This window comes from Polypterus senegalus, chromosome 15 (assembly GCF_016835505.1).
Source record: "Polypterus senegalus isolate Bchr_013 chromosome 15, ASM1683550v1, whole genome shotgun sequence".
Classification (NCBI taxonomy): Eukaryota; Metazoa; Chordata; class Cladistia; order Polypteriformes; family Polypteridae; genus Polypterus; species Polypterus senegalus.
The window spans coordinates 61,509,264-61,523,910 of record NC_053168.1 but is presented as its reverse complement, the minus strand read 5'-3'; the positions used below and the strand labels follow the sequence as shown (position 1 = coordinate 61,523,910).

The window sequence follows — 14,647 nt, the reverse complement described above, 5'->3', positions numbered from 1 at the left end:
TACAGCATGCCAGTCTGTAATCCTGCTCAGATCCTGAAATGAGTGAGAAGAGAACTTAACATTATGGCAGCTATCATGAGCTTTATCACTACAGTCATTTATGTTGAGAATAGGCAAAAGGGGTCATAGAACATACTCCTGTTGTGAAACCGCGTAAGCATAAGAATTGTCTTAAAGGAAACAAATGGAATGTACTCTCTTCAGCCTGACAGTTTTAAAAAAATTAATCTTCCAAAAAATGACCTTGTGATCCTAAAGGAGCTGAATATTGCTGCAAACAGCTGAATGTCTGTAAATTGACTGGTTTTAATTTGTGACACAGTTTTCATTTTCTCTTCTTACTTCTGTTTTGCCTCAAACACAGATCCTCCTTTAACAGACAGACACCAAACGTTCATGGGTTTATCCATTAATTGTGTCAGAGGCAGGGTCGGTGCTTTAAATAATGCCGTCAAGGGACATTTTGCCCCCCCAACCCCATCATAAAATTGGTTTGAGGCGATAAACTAAATCAGCATACAAAATTGTGATACAGGCTTCACAAGACAATACACCCATGATACAGTGAATCCTCATAGGAATGGACAAAATAATAAATAAATATAATATTTACCAAAAAAAAAGATTACACAATAAAAATTGAAAGTCGTCTGTGACTAATTATAATTCTAAAAAAAATTATTTGGATCAGTTGCAGAAAACAGTATTTCCTAATATGTGCTGAAATGATTAACATAAAGTTAACTGTAGCAGAGCTTTATTTTATGTAAAATAACTGGAATAAAAACAGTTAATAATAACAACATGCTGGTATCATGTAAAACCTTTAACTTTAGCTGGAGATTGTACAAGTTTCAAAGGAATTGCTGCAATCTCAGCCAAACAGGAGTGTAAATTTAGAAAGAATGAAGTTTAATGACACATAGTATGTGTTTAGCGCTGTTACATTTATGGTTGGGCAGGAGGACAAAGCTGGGGGCAGAACCTGAAGTGGACATGCAATACTTTTGTGCCATACTCTCTAGCGCCCCAATACACTAACAGTCGATCAGTGAGCTAGATGAGTTTGACTGACATCATATGCATGACACATGCCAGTACACCTGAAAACATTGAGAATATATAACTGATAAATATTGAGGAATGCTGGTACTCCATACCGATGTGTACTGGCCCACTTCAAGTGCTGGCTAGGGCTGATTAAATGAGTGATAACCAAGAATAGTTGTGAAAAGTAGCCAGTGGAGAAGATGAATGAAAAGATTAAAAAGTCGGTCAGTCATTTAGTTTTGGGGAAATGTGTGACCCAAGCATTGCTTTGCTTTTTCTAATTTCTTTGAAATGTGTTATTGAAACCGTGTGAAAGAACACAAAGCGAGAACATTAGAACAACCTAGATGAGAGCAGGCCATTCATCCCAACAAAGCTCACCAGTCTTGTCCACTTAATTCTTCCAAAATAATATCAAGTCAAGTTTTGAAGGTCCCTAAAGTCGTACTATCCACAACACTACTTGGTAACTTATTCCATGTGTCTAAGGCTGTTTGTGTAAAATAAAACTTCCAAATGTTTGTGCATAATTTACCCTTATCAAGTTTCCAACTGTGGTTCCATGCTCTGTATGAACACATTTTAAAATGATAGTCTGTACTAATTCATTTCATAATTTTAAACACATCAATCATGTCTCCCCTTAATTTCCTTTTGCTTAAACTAAAAATCTCTTTTAATCTTTCCTCATAACTCATCTTGTGTTGTCCTGGAATCTGCCTAATTGCTCTTCTATGGACTTTTTCTTGCGCTGTAATGTCCTTTTTGTAGCCTGGAGACCAAAACTGCACACAGTACTCCAGATGAGGTCTAACCAGTGAGTTATAAAGCTTGAGCAGAACCTCCTTTGACTTGTATAACCTTTATTGAGAGAGTTCAGTATGGTTGTGAACAAGGGTTTTTAAGACTTCTACAATAGGTTTTGTACGTCTTTGATCTTAATGGCTTAAATATGCTTCTTGAATTGATCACCAAATATCCTCCTGTGTTACTGATCTGCCTGGGTGTTGTTACTGTCTTGCAACCTGTGAATGCTGGGAAAGGCTCCAGCTACCCTGCAACCCTTCCCTGCATAAGTAGGTTAGGGAGATGGATGGATGGATGGATGGACATATCCCAGTTTCACCAATGTACATCCTGTATCTTTTATGTAAAAAAAGGAAAAAAATATGTTTTTGAACTAGTATGAGTCTGAGTGTTTAATATGAAATTTTCCAGAGGACCTGATATGGTAGTGTTCATGGCAGCCCCGCTTACATTTGAAAGTGTCTGTTGGATGTGAAGTGAACTGGTCAATGGAAAGAAATCAAGGATGAATTAAGAAAAGGGATTACAATTGATGTTATAGACATAATAAATTATGCAACATTTTAAAATGTAATACGTCATTAAAATTATTATTACATATCTAAAGTGTATTACAACACTACACAAGATACTGTGAAATAAATACTGTATTACACACTTCACAAACACAGTGTGTTTACTAAATTGTGCCTCAATTTTATTCTTACTTACTGTAAAATTTAGCAAACAAGAAAGATATTAGGGTTGGAATCCCCCACACTGGTCTGTTTAAGTGTCCGGATGACGAGAAACAAATTCATTGTGCCGAGAAGCTGGTCCACGATTGAACGTCAATTTCTGGTGGAACTCTGGGTTATATACCAGTGTGACCGGAAGCGGCATGGCTTTGGCTGATGTAACTTCATCAGTCCATCAGACTTTTATACTTCTCAATACTAAGGAGGCAGATAGAACAAAAGTTAGCAGCAGTGTCACAATTAATTTCTTCCTAATATTTACTTGGCACTGACTCTTAAAGCACTGCCTTTGTCTGACACTACACTGAAGCAATCAATAAATAACAAGCAAACCATACCATATAAGAGGTTGACATGCCATTCATTAATGGTTCCTGCTTTCTTTAAGTTGCCAGAAGTATAGGCTCCCTGTGACAATGAATACCAGAACGTTATGTGACAAATAACTAATGGGTGCAAACATCATTTTGTACATTTATTACTAAATAAAGGACAGTTGTACTAGGAAGCCTTTATTTTAAGGAGACACCAACCATCATTTTTATTGTTGTACTGAAAAAATGAGTTCATGGCCTTAATATGTCCCTTTTGTTGTAACTGGGCATGTTCATTTTTGATTCTCAGGTAACTGCTAATAGACGTTTATTGCAGAAATCAATCCTACAATATACTTAAGTTCATCACAACAATTGCAAAGTTTCATTTTTCTTCTAATGTCTAATTAAAAAGTGTAGTATTGAAAATATGCTTACATGAACAATTAATAATATTTAAAATTTTGTAGTCAGCGTTAAGAAACAGCCTTAGCAGGAGTCACTAGTGATGGATCTCTTTAACACAGGAAATGCTACTTTTTATGCTTATACACGGAAATGCTGCCTTTGAAGTGATTGACAACAATACTCCATTAAATAGGCTAAACATTTACTGCACATTCAACTTTTACATACAGTTGTTTCTTTGATAATGTAAATCCTAGTTTTGAACTTTGTATTATTGCTACAAGTTTGAAAGTACTTCTCCATCTTCCTTATTTTTCACTCATGCTATACAGTGTTGCATATGGAGATCTGTACACATTCTTATCAAGTGTCTCAGAGTAGGAAGACGGTCCTACTGGCTCAAAAATCTCAGAAATTTGGTCCTACTCTGAGGCATAGGTGTAAGAGCATTTTATCAATTTTCCTAATATAGGAAACTACTTCTAACTTCACCAGGATTTAGGAGAGCTTCTGAGCTGTCATAACTTGCTAGAAGCTGCCAGAAAATGGAGTTTAGGCAGACGTTGGCACATACTGTACATCAAAGGAAAAGCAGAACATTTCTGAAATGCTGGACCACTATGAACTTGTAAAGAGATATTGATTTAACAGAGATGGAATAATTTCCATAACAAATCTTGTACATCACGCAATCACTCCATCTATAAGATTAAGTCATGCGCTGTTGGCCAGAATGAAAGTGTTGGTAATGTTATGCTTTTTGGCAGTAATGAAAATACAGCTTTGCAATAGCAATGATTTGCATATATCACAACCAACCATTTCTCAAATTCTGCACCAACGTTTCAAGTAATACACAGATTTATACACCACTCCACATGAGATAATATTAAAGCAAGCTGTATTCATGCAAATCACTGTTTTTCCTGGAGTTGTTGTTGTAATTGATAACATGTACATGAAGATCATTGCCTGAAGTGTGAATGGGCATTCATATGTGAATTGCAATCAGTATCTCAGTATCAACATACAGGTATCCATAGACGCAAATTGTATTGTGGTAGCCAGCATATTACCCTAGAAGTACGGCTATAAATCATTTATTGTTAAAAAAAAATACCAGAGCATAACTCTCATTTGGTGTGTGTCTCAGTCAATCCATCATGGAGCTTAGTATTATTCTTGATGTTGTTGTGAAGTGACCCAGTTCAACGCATGACTCTAGAGTACTTCATGAGAGTGCCATACATCTTCTCTTTGAATGTAATCACATCCCTTTGAATATTATTATTATTATTATTATTATTATTATTATTATTATTATGTTTGTGATGAATCCTTAACATTAGTATCAGAAAACCATAAAATCAAAAGAGAAATCAAGATGTCTTTCATTCATAAATGTGAACTCCATTCCTTATCGGGAGTAGTTGAACAATGCTTCATGAGTACTTTTTATGGCCTACTTTGGGGTAGGATACATTCTTAGCATAGTCTGACCTTTAATGCAAGCCCTTGAAATAATTCTGATGCTTGATAAATACAGGCATTGATACCATATCTTGCTATTTGGAGTGATCATACAAAAGCATACTGATCATTTCAGTTCTCACCCTGATGAATTTTGTCAGTTTTAAAGATTGTGAATTTTAAGTTACTTTTATTCTATTTGCTTAGAATTTTGGTTTAACGTCTGACTAAGATCTGTTCTTTAATTTGTATATTAGTTTGCCATAAAAATATAATTCCTCTGTATTAGAAATAATACAGAATTAGGATAGTTTCTCACCTTTTGAAATGCAGAAACAAATATAGAAGAACTGCCTTACATTCAGGGAATCTGGATTATGTCTTTCTTTCTACTGCTCTGCATTTATAACTGCAGGAGCAATGATCATAACAATAAAGTTAAAATACTATAACTTTCACTCCAGTTTCTTTAACCAGTAATACTGTGTTTTTTTATACCAATTTCTGTACTGCTTTGCATTTCAATCATACTACATACCATGATTTAGATATCCCCACCAATATTACTGTTTAATATATAGTGGATCAACTTTTCCACAATGTAAGAAGTGGTGAAATACTTTTAACCTTTACATCCTTAACTGTAGGACTTTTTTGAAAGGAGTCAGCAGGATGTGCGTCTGACTCATTTAGACAGCCCAGCAGGACTGCCTTTGTCACCATTAAAAACAAAAGTAGCCGTCACATCAGTTCAGCAACATAGTAATTAACAACACACTTTGAGAATGGCTTTAAAAAGTAATCAACATTTCCTGTAACTTTTTGCTTGTTCTCTTGTGTTTTGCTAATTTAGAATGCATTTACATCAGTCATGATTGTAATAAATCCAGGCTGTTTTATCAGCTCCCAAAAATTTAGATTTTTTATCCTTATAAAGGAAAAAAAATCTGATTAATTTTTTATTAAAATTATGCTGTTTGCAGGTTCTGAATGACATGGTTTAAAGGGTATCAACCCAACCAATTACTGATACCTTTTATGTGGAATATACCTTATTAAAAAGCATGTGCCCATTTAACACATGCAATCTGATAAAAATAGATTATTTTATTTTAATTATTGTATTCATACATCTCCCTTTTGTCTTTTCTTTTCCAAAGGTGTGTCACACACATACACATAGGAGGCAGCTAAGGGGCTCAAATGAGGGAAATTCCATGCCGGGCCTCAGTGCATTAACCCTTTCTCTTCTACTCCTGCAAACCATTTTTGGGAAATTCCACCCATCCCAAATGATGACACTTCCGGTTCTGACCTCAATGACATCACTTCTGGTTCCGACCCCAATGACATCACTTCCTCTGGCTTGCCTTAAATACCATTGTTTTTCATCATTTCCGTGTTGAACTCCATGAAACCAGTTGCTTTATTTTGTCTGCAACCACCTGCAATATATGGGGTGTCTACTCCAAACCTTTTTGTGACTCCCTCTTGTTCTTATTGTGACAGGTGATTCAGTTTGCAAGACAGACTTCTAGATGTAACTTTTTGATGTAACATATAATATTCTTAAACTTTAAACTTCATCCATTTTGGTTTTAAGAGTTTCTAAGTCTATCCTGGCAACACTGCTCCCAATACAGTACACAGCCTTGTACAGGACGCCAGTCCATTGAAAAGAAAGTGGATATAAGGGGTCCATAGTAAAGAGCAGATAAAGAAAAACATGTTTTCATCCATTACCTTACTAAGCATTTGTTTTGCCACTTCCTTAGTGAAGATGACTTAGAAGAGTTTGAAACTGTGTTATATTTTTGCTATTACTATCTGCTATGATCATTTGATCCTTGGCAATAATTTAATTTCATGTTTTGTTAGTGCTTTAACTCTGTCATGTGTGGTACATGGCCGGCCATTCATCCCAGCCATATACCCCCAGGTGCTAGGTGGAGCCCTCCCTGCAGCATGGAGGTGCCCCCCGAATGCCAGCAGGGAATTATGAACATTGGAGTTTTTATCCACAGCCCTGCTGGATACCACAGGGGCCGCTAGAAGGCACGGCAGGGAGGAGCAGCGACTATTTGTCCTACACCCCAGAAGTACATCCGAGTCACATGGACAAGAGGAATGACGTGCTTCCAGGTTGAAGAAAATGAGTTTTTACCTGACCCAGAAGTGTTACCAGTCATATGGATTGAGACAGAAGAAACACTTCCGGGTCAAGGACTATAAAAGGACTGTTGGAGATCCCAGACATTGAGCTGAGCTGGGTGGAAGGGTGGCAAAGCATCTGGGAGAGGAGGATTGGTTTTGTATTGATTATTGTGTATGGTTAATGAGTATTGTGGAGAGGAGGGTGCTTTGTGTACTGTTATTAATAATAAAGTCAACTTGTTGGACTTTTATCTGGTGTCTAGAGTCAAGTCTGAGGGTGCAAGGGAGCGATAGCGCCCCCTATCTGTCACACATGTTAGGTCATTGTCAAATCTTACATTTTTTTTCCTTTGTAAGAAAATTATCAAAATGATTTGAAGTCTAAAACATATTAATAATTCTCAATCCTCCCAATTTATTCTCTTCACTTTCCTTCTAAGTATTTAATTAAACCAAACAGTGCAGGATAAATAAACACAAGTGTAAATGGAAAGAAGCTAAATGGAAAAATGCTGGTTTATTTTGTCAGTTGCATCGTATTGCTAATAATGAGCAATTAAAAACTTAGAATACATCACTATCACTAAAATAAGCAATAAGGGTTCAAAGTCTTAACAAGCAAGACAACTGAAATGAAGCAGAAGAGTTATTTGACTAATAAGTGCTTCTTATTAAGCAATTGGATTAGAACAAAAACTCGCAGCAACTGCAGCCCTCCAGGAACAACTTTGCCCACCCTGGCTTAGGATTTAATAACACAAACAGGTCAGTGAAATGTGCAGTTTTTTTATAGAAAAAGAAGAAAAACTAACATATAACATGTTTAGTTACATTTTTGTCAGTAATGTAACTATCAGGGAAGGTCAGCTTGGGGAACATGCACTGATACAGCGAGTTGCCGAACCCAACACACCATGAATCAGCTCAGGATCCTGGTTGGTAACCTCCCCATCGTGACACGTGGTCCAGTCCCACCCTCTGGAAATTACCATCTGTCTACTGCTGCCAGGTGTTACATTGCATCCTCTTTGCCTGGTCTACCCACTTGGGTCTTTAACAATGAGGATCCTGCAAGCCGAATCATCCTTGGGGAATCATGGCACATGGCCGTACTGCTGTAACTGACTCTCTATCACAATCCAGGTAATGTGCCTCATTCAGGACTCTGTGAGCAACCACTCACTTGATACAAAGTCAAACCAATGTTACCCGAGGATTCTCTGAAGAGACATAGTTATGAAGGAGTCCAGTCTGTCACTGGATAGTGTCCATGTCTCACAACCATATAGCAAGACAAGAAGCATCAGGACTGTAAAGACTAGGACCTTCGTCATTTTGCATAGATATCAGGAGCACTGCACACCCCTTTCCAACAACCTTATGATCCCCCTTTCTCTCTCAATCCATCTACTGACTTCATTGTGAGAGTCACCAGAGACATGAAAGCCACTGCCGAAGTCAGTAAACCTCTCAACAAGGTTGGCACTCTCTCCGCAGACAGACACACTGCTGATGGCTGTGCCTATGAGGTCATTAAATGCCTGGATCTTAGTTTTTATCCAGGACACTTGCAAGCCCAAATACTCATACTCCTCGCTTAGCCTCTGCAAGCATTGCAGAGTAGAAGCAAGAATAAACCCTTGACAAACCCTAGAATCAACTGGGAAAAACGCAGAGGTTCTTCCTCCACTCTGCACAGCACTCACAGTACCAGTGTACAGGCCAGCCATGATATCCAGCAACCTTGAGGGGATCCCGCAAAGTCTCAGGATTTCCAACAAAGCAAATCGATAAACTCTGCTAAAATTCACGTTTGCGTTCCATGAGAACCCTCAGTGCCAGGATGCAGTCGATAGTAGACTTCTTAGGCATTAAGCCAGCCTGCTCAGGTCACGGGTAGGTAAGCAAGTGATCACGGATTCTATTGAGGATGACCCTAGCAAGGGCCTTACCTGGCACCAAGAGTAGTGTTATCCCCCTGTAGTTGCTGCAATCCAGGTGAGCACCCTTCTTTTCATATAGGGATAACAAGTCCCGTTTTCCTGTCAGTTGGGATGACACCCATTTTGCAATGCCAGGAGGACAGCCTTATCACCAGCCTGGAGAATTTCACCCTGGATACCACAGATCCCCACAGCCTTCCCTATCCCTCAGCTGGTTCACCACTTGTGCAATCTCAGTGAGACTGGGTGGTTTACAGCTAATTGGAGGATCAGCCTGAATAGCTGTGGACCCAGAGATATCCATTGTCTTAGCTGGAAGATCACTTTTAAACAGCTGCTCAAAGAAGCCAGCCCAGTGGGTCACAACTGCAGTGTCATCCATAAAGATCATTCCATGAACCACACTGACTATGAATCCCCAAGGAACAGATTCAGATGTGCGTAATGCTTTGATTCCTTTGTAAGCAGGACGTTGGTCACTAGACCACAGATGGTGTGTCACTTGCTCACAGATTCCTCCAACAAACACCTCCTTGTCTGCCCTCAGAGCCATCACAGCTGTCTTTCTCAGTTCCTGGTACAGACCAGAGATGTCATCCTGCTGTGCATGACAACTCCTTTCTATGATATTCAGAGTGCCCTGTGAGATGAAACACCTCCTTCTGGTAAACACTGGTGACACCAACACAACCCTCAGCAACCTTCAGGGTCTTTGTCATGGAAGGTCTCCCACATCACATTAGGATCGGCAGTCGCATCCAAGTCTGTAAGTTCCTCACACAAACTGTGTGCAAACTCGTCAGAATGTAACTATGTTACCTTTAAAAGTAACACTCATCACACTGCTGTAGAAACACTGGCTCCACGCTTGCTTTTGGATTCAGAGTGGCCAATTATGATGTTTGACTCTTTCTTGTACAGTTTAATGACATTGGAACGCTTTAGTAGAACTCCATAGGCAGACTTGTGTTTGTAAAATGCAGGTTTTTAAGAAACCAGGTTCCTGCTGTAACTGGGTTACTCGCCTTATCCCAGTTTTATGAGTGTATGTAAATGCACTGATTAAGAAGTAGGGAAAAAGATAGAGAAGCACAGGAAATAAAATAGGAACTGATAACAAAGTGCTAGGCAATCCTTGAGAAACAGGCAGAACCTGCAATCTGTGATAGGAGAAATCAATGGAGAAGCTAGGACATTTCTTGTTTAAAATTTCCCTTGTACTTTATGTTCTCCCTGTGGTTGTCTCTGCCTTGAACACTTTATTTGGAAATTAAATGCACCAACTGTTTCAGTGATCTGTGTTTTGGCATTAATTCTGGAGTGGAAAAGTGCCAGGAGGATGCTCTCCATTTACAACCAATAACGTTTAACATCTGGAAGGAATTAATCTTTACTAGTAGGCCTTAAGGGCTTTAGTATTTGGTGTCATTATGCTCAGTTGTTGTAATGTTTTTTTTTCTTTTCCTGTTAATTCAGTTTCTGAACCTACTTTTTCCATTATAGAGTTGTGAGGTGCTAGAGTCTATTCTAGCAGAATCGATACTACACCTGAATCAATCCATCATGGTGCCAGTCTATAAAAGGGAACATAACCAGTCTACCAGAAAAACAAGCATTCTGAAAACAGGGCTCTTGATCTTTGAGGAACATAAGTATTTTCAGTAACATTAAGGTCACAATCATAACAATCTAAAACTAAATTCCTATGACAACTCTCAGTTAATCTAATCAAGCCTCACACCAAACAAAAATATCAGGTAAACATATACTGTAGCTAGATTGTTATCTGTGGGCTTTCCATCCACAAGATAATTGTGGACACAGTAAGGTCTAAAATAAATGAAAGACAAACAAGTGGCTAACCATGACACACACAATAGGGGCCAACTTAGAATTATCAATTTAATGTAACATATCCAGGGGAAAGCTATGTGGACAAGAGAAACTGCAAACGAAGAAATACAGCGAGGACCATGTTGAAAATTGATCCAGTTTGTCAGAAGTTCTGTGGAAGCACTAAATTACTGCATCACTGTGCTAACCACCTTTTCATTTTCAAATATGTAGTACTTCCTTAGGAGACTGCATTCCCTTAATGTGGGAAATGACATCCTTCACATCTTGTACAACTCTGTGATGGCCAGTGTGATTACTATGCAATGATGATTTGGACTGATTACATCAAGAGAGACCCATCAAATCAACAAGTTAATTAAATAATTAAAATGCTAGGCTCTGTAATAGAATGCAATCTGGAGCCCCTGCATGTAGTAGCAAAGGAGAGAATTTAAACCAAACTGAGTGCCATAATAAAGAATGTTGCATCTCCTCACTCTGACACACTAACACTGAGTTCTTTCAACCAACAAGTTATTCAACAGAAGTGTGTCAAGAAACACTGCTATGGCTCCTTCTTACCTTCTGCAATACGTCTGCATAATGCCTCACTGTGATTGCCAAGTCAGAGGCTCTTTTCTTTCATTTTAAGTTATTCTGGTGTATATTCAGACCAGAGTATGCATGTCTATATATTTATCTATTTTGGCATTTATTTTTTTAAAGAGCTTCTGTAAAATGCCAAGACAGACAGGTTCTGCCTGCCTGTCTGTCTGTCTGTCTGTCTAAATTGATGTATGCATATTTTCATACTGCTGCTATTAAATGGATGTTCTATTAATGTCTGTGCTATTTCCAATCTCTTATTTTAGCTTTTATTTATGACTTTGACTTTGTTTTCGTTATCTTTACTCACTTTTTCACTGACTCACCTGCATTTTAGTGCTTTTCCTGAACCTCCATGTTGTATATTATTAGATCCTTACTAAACCTATTGATTTTTGACCTCAATCTATCTGTGTGTCAAGCAGTAATTGTGTCCATCAGCAGCAGAGCTTAATGTTCTCTGTGAGCAGCATGTGTCTACCTGTTTCCTTATACCTGCATGCCATTATTTTTGATGTATGCATGTAACTCACTATTTTAAGTTATTTCTATTATGAATTATCCATTATATATATTTTAAAAGAAATATGACCTTATATTTTAAAACAATATTGTGCGTTAAATAACTCCAAAATAAATATGTTAGAATTCATTACCTAGTACCCTTCGAACCATGTGCAGTTTTCCTTTCTGTGAATGGATGTTGCTTTTAGAATCAATGACATATCAATCTGGCATTGGTGTTTTTGTTTCATCTGACATTGATTATGTTTTAATCAATCAATCAATCAATCAATCAATCAATCACTTAATGTAAAAGTGTCCTGCTCAGTAATAAACACCTCTTGTCATGAATCACACCAATGTGTGCATAGACACATACTGTATTCCCAAATTCAAAGAGTGTACATTAGAAAAAAAGATGTGAAACAAGCTAAAATAGAAAATGGAAAACAAAACAATTAGTAAACTCAGCCAAAATTCAAACAAATGTTAAAGGTGAGAAAAAAAGATCTTAAAAAACAACTGTGGGAAGTCATGGCCTTACTGTAAACATCAGATTTGAAAAAGCCAGAAATTTGGAAACTACTGATGTTGGACCCAGAGAAGTAATGTCATAAAAAAAAGCCAGGTTATGAAGCCAAAAGACAAGAAAATGATCATCAGAGCCCAATCTTAGTTGAAAAACACACTTCCAAGAGATAGGTACTTGCAAGTTTGTTTTAAAACATATCCAGAAACTTGGACACTCAACATAGCGCAACAGCAGCTTAAATAGCATTGGCCTGTTGATGTGAACCAGCAAGACTTGTCAGCGTAAAGAAACTGTAAATTAAACAAAATGGTACTTTGAAAAAACAAAATAATGAAAAATAAAAAAAAAAACACTGAAGCTAAGACCAAATGCCAAACATCATTCAAAAAATAAATATATATTTAAAAAAAATCTGGAATTATAACACACTGTTCTCACAGCTAGTAAAGCCAGATAACTAGAAAGAAGCTCCATGCTGCTGATTCATCTGTATAGAGTTCATTATTAGTACATGTTATATACTGTTTTACTTGCGTTAAACAAGTATAACCAGCAATGAAAAAAGCAAACCTATGTGACAAATAAAGGGTTTTTAATATCAAGTAAGGGTACATATTTTTGGGATGATGTGCAGGACTATCTTGGGAAATAAGGAACATCTGGTCACCATAGTCATAATCCTTGTTACACTTAATGTACTTAATATCTCTCTTTTAGGTTATTGAAACTTCAGTAACAAGAGTCCTAAACTATAAACTAACTAGTACCAAGTGCAAGACTTACCTCCTACCTATTAGCATTTAAAATAAGAATGGAGACCAGTTACTTTAAAACAGACTACTCCTAGAGGTGATACTAATTGAAAACTGTTGCATTTTGAATGTCTAATTGATCGTCGTTGTGATAACTTTCACAATTTCACAATGGAGCTTTTACAATGGATTGGAGAATGAGACATCCTGACATGCTGATGTCATCCTTGCAAATGAAAAAGAAGTGGCTGAGAGTTTTTGTGGTCTGTGGCATGATCATTAATGAAAAAATACATTTTGTGTCTAAAAATTTGTGTTTTGGTTGCTGCTTAAGAGCCATGCTGGAATTTTTAAAGCTTATTTTTCCCTTTGGAAGGTTTTTTTTTTTTGCCTGCACAGGAGCAACAGAAGATGAGAAGGGGGGTGCTAAGGGGACACACAGCGTAAGGATTCATCAATACGAAAAAATAAAAGCAGTGCGAGTGGAGAACTTTTAAGTAATGAGAAAGAGGGGTACAGAGTTAGAACAGAGAAAAGTAAAGTTAACCTCATAGAAAGACAAACAGCAGTCAGTCAAGGGGGAGAATATTGCAGGAGGTTAAGAGGGCAGAATAAGTAAATTAACTGCAGCAGATCTTTAATCTATTTTTTAAATTATTTTTTTCCCCAGAAAGAGAGAGTAGTGATAGACTCAGTGATTAGGGGAAATGAAGCACTGGTTTGCTCCAGAGATAGAAAATTTCACGCAATGTGTTGTCTTCCAGGTGCACAAGTGGGAGAACCCCTGGAAGGGATGATACACTCTAGGTCAGAGCGGAAGTAGATCCAGTTGTCATTGTTCATGTTGGAACAAATGACATACATACAGTAAGGTTAGTCTTTCAGTTTTGCGATCCAAATTTAAAGAGTGAGGCGACAGACTGAGGAGCAGAACTGACAAGGTAGTCTTCTCTAAAGTTTAGCTCAGTCCAGGTAAGATTGTGGAGATTAGAAGGCTTAGTGGTAGCTCAGATCTTGGTGTAGGGTAGAAAGGTTTAGGTTTATGGGACTCCTTTTGGAACAGATTGAGACCTGTTCAGCCACAACAGGTTACATCTGAACTAGAGAGGCACCAATGTGTTAGGGAGGCATATGAGTAGTCGGGGATTATTTAAACTAGGGCATGTGGGTCGAGGGGAGTTTAGGACAGGCCATGTTTAGAATTGTATATAAAAGAACAAACAATAGTGTAAAAATAAAAATGCAGAATGATGTAAATTCTGATCCAACAATTAAATGCGAAAGTAGTATGAGTAACACATTAAAAATAGCTTGCTTTAACGCTGGAAGTATCAAAAATACTGTTGGAGTTGGAGTTATATGTAGAGGAGTATAATTAGGATATTATAGCAATAATAGAAACTTGGCTAAATAAAAAAAGACAGATATGAGTATAATATAGAGGGATACACATTTTTAGGAAGGATGGATAGAATAGAAAAGGAGATGGAATTGCTGTTTATGTTAGAACTGTTTTACATATAATGCAGGACAG

At 37.5% G+C, this 14,647-nt stretch overlaps 1 long non-coding RNA gene across 1 annotated transcript in view; it reads left to right on the top strand.

Annotated features, from left to right (window-relative positions):
- The window catches only part of LOC120515706, a 28,118-nt gene extending 21,675 nt beyond the window's left edge, over positions 1 to 6,443 (top strand). Inside the window, exon 3 of the long non-coding RNA XR_005630689.1 lies at positions 5,947 to 6,443. This is a non-coding gene — a long non-coding RNA (uncharacterized LOC120515706). The remainder of the gene's footprint in view (positions 1 to 5,946) is intronic.
- Positions 6,444 to 14,647: the final 8,204 nt, after the last annotated feature.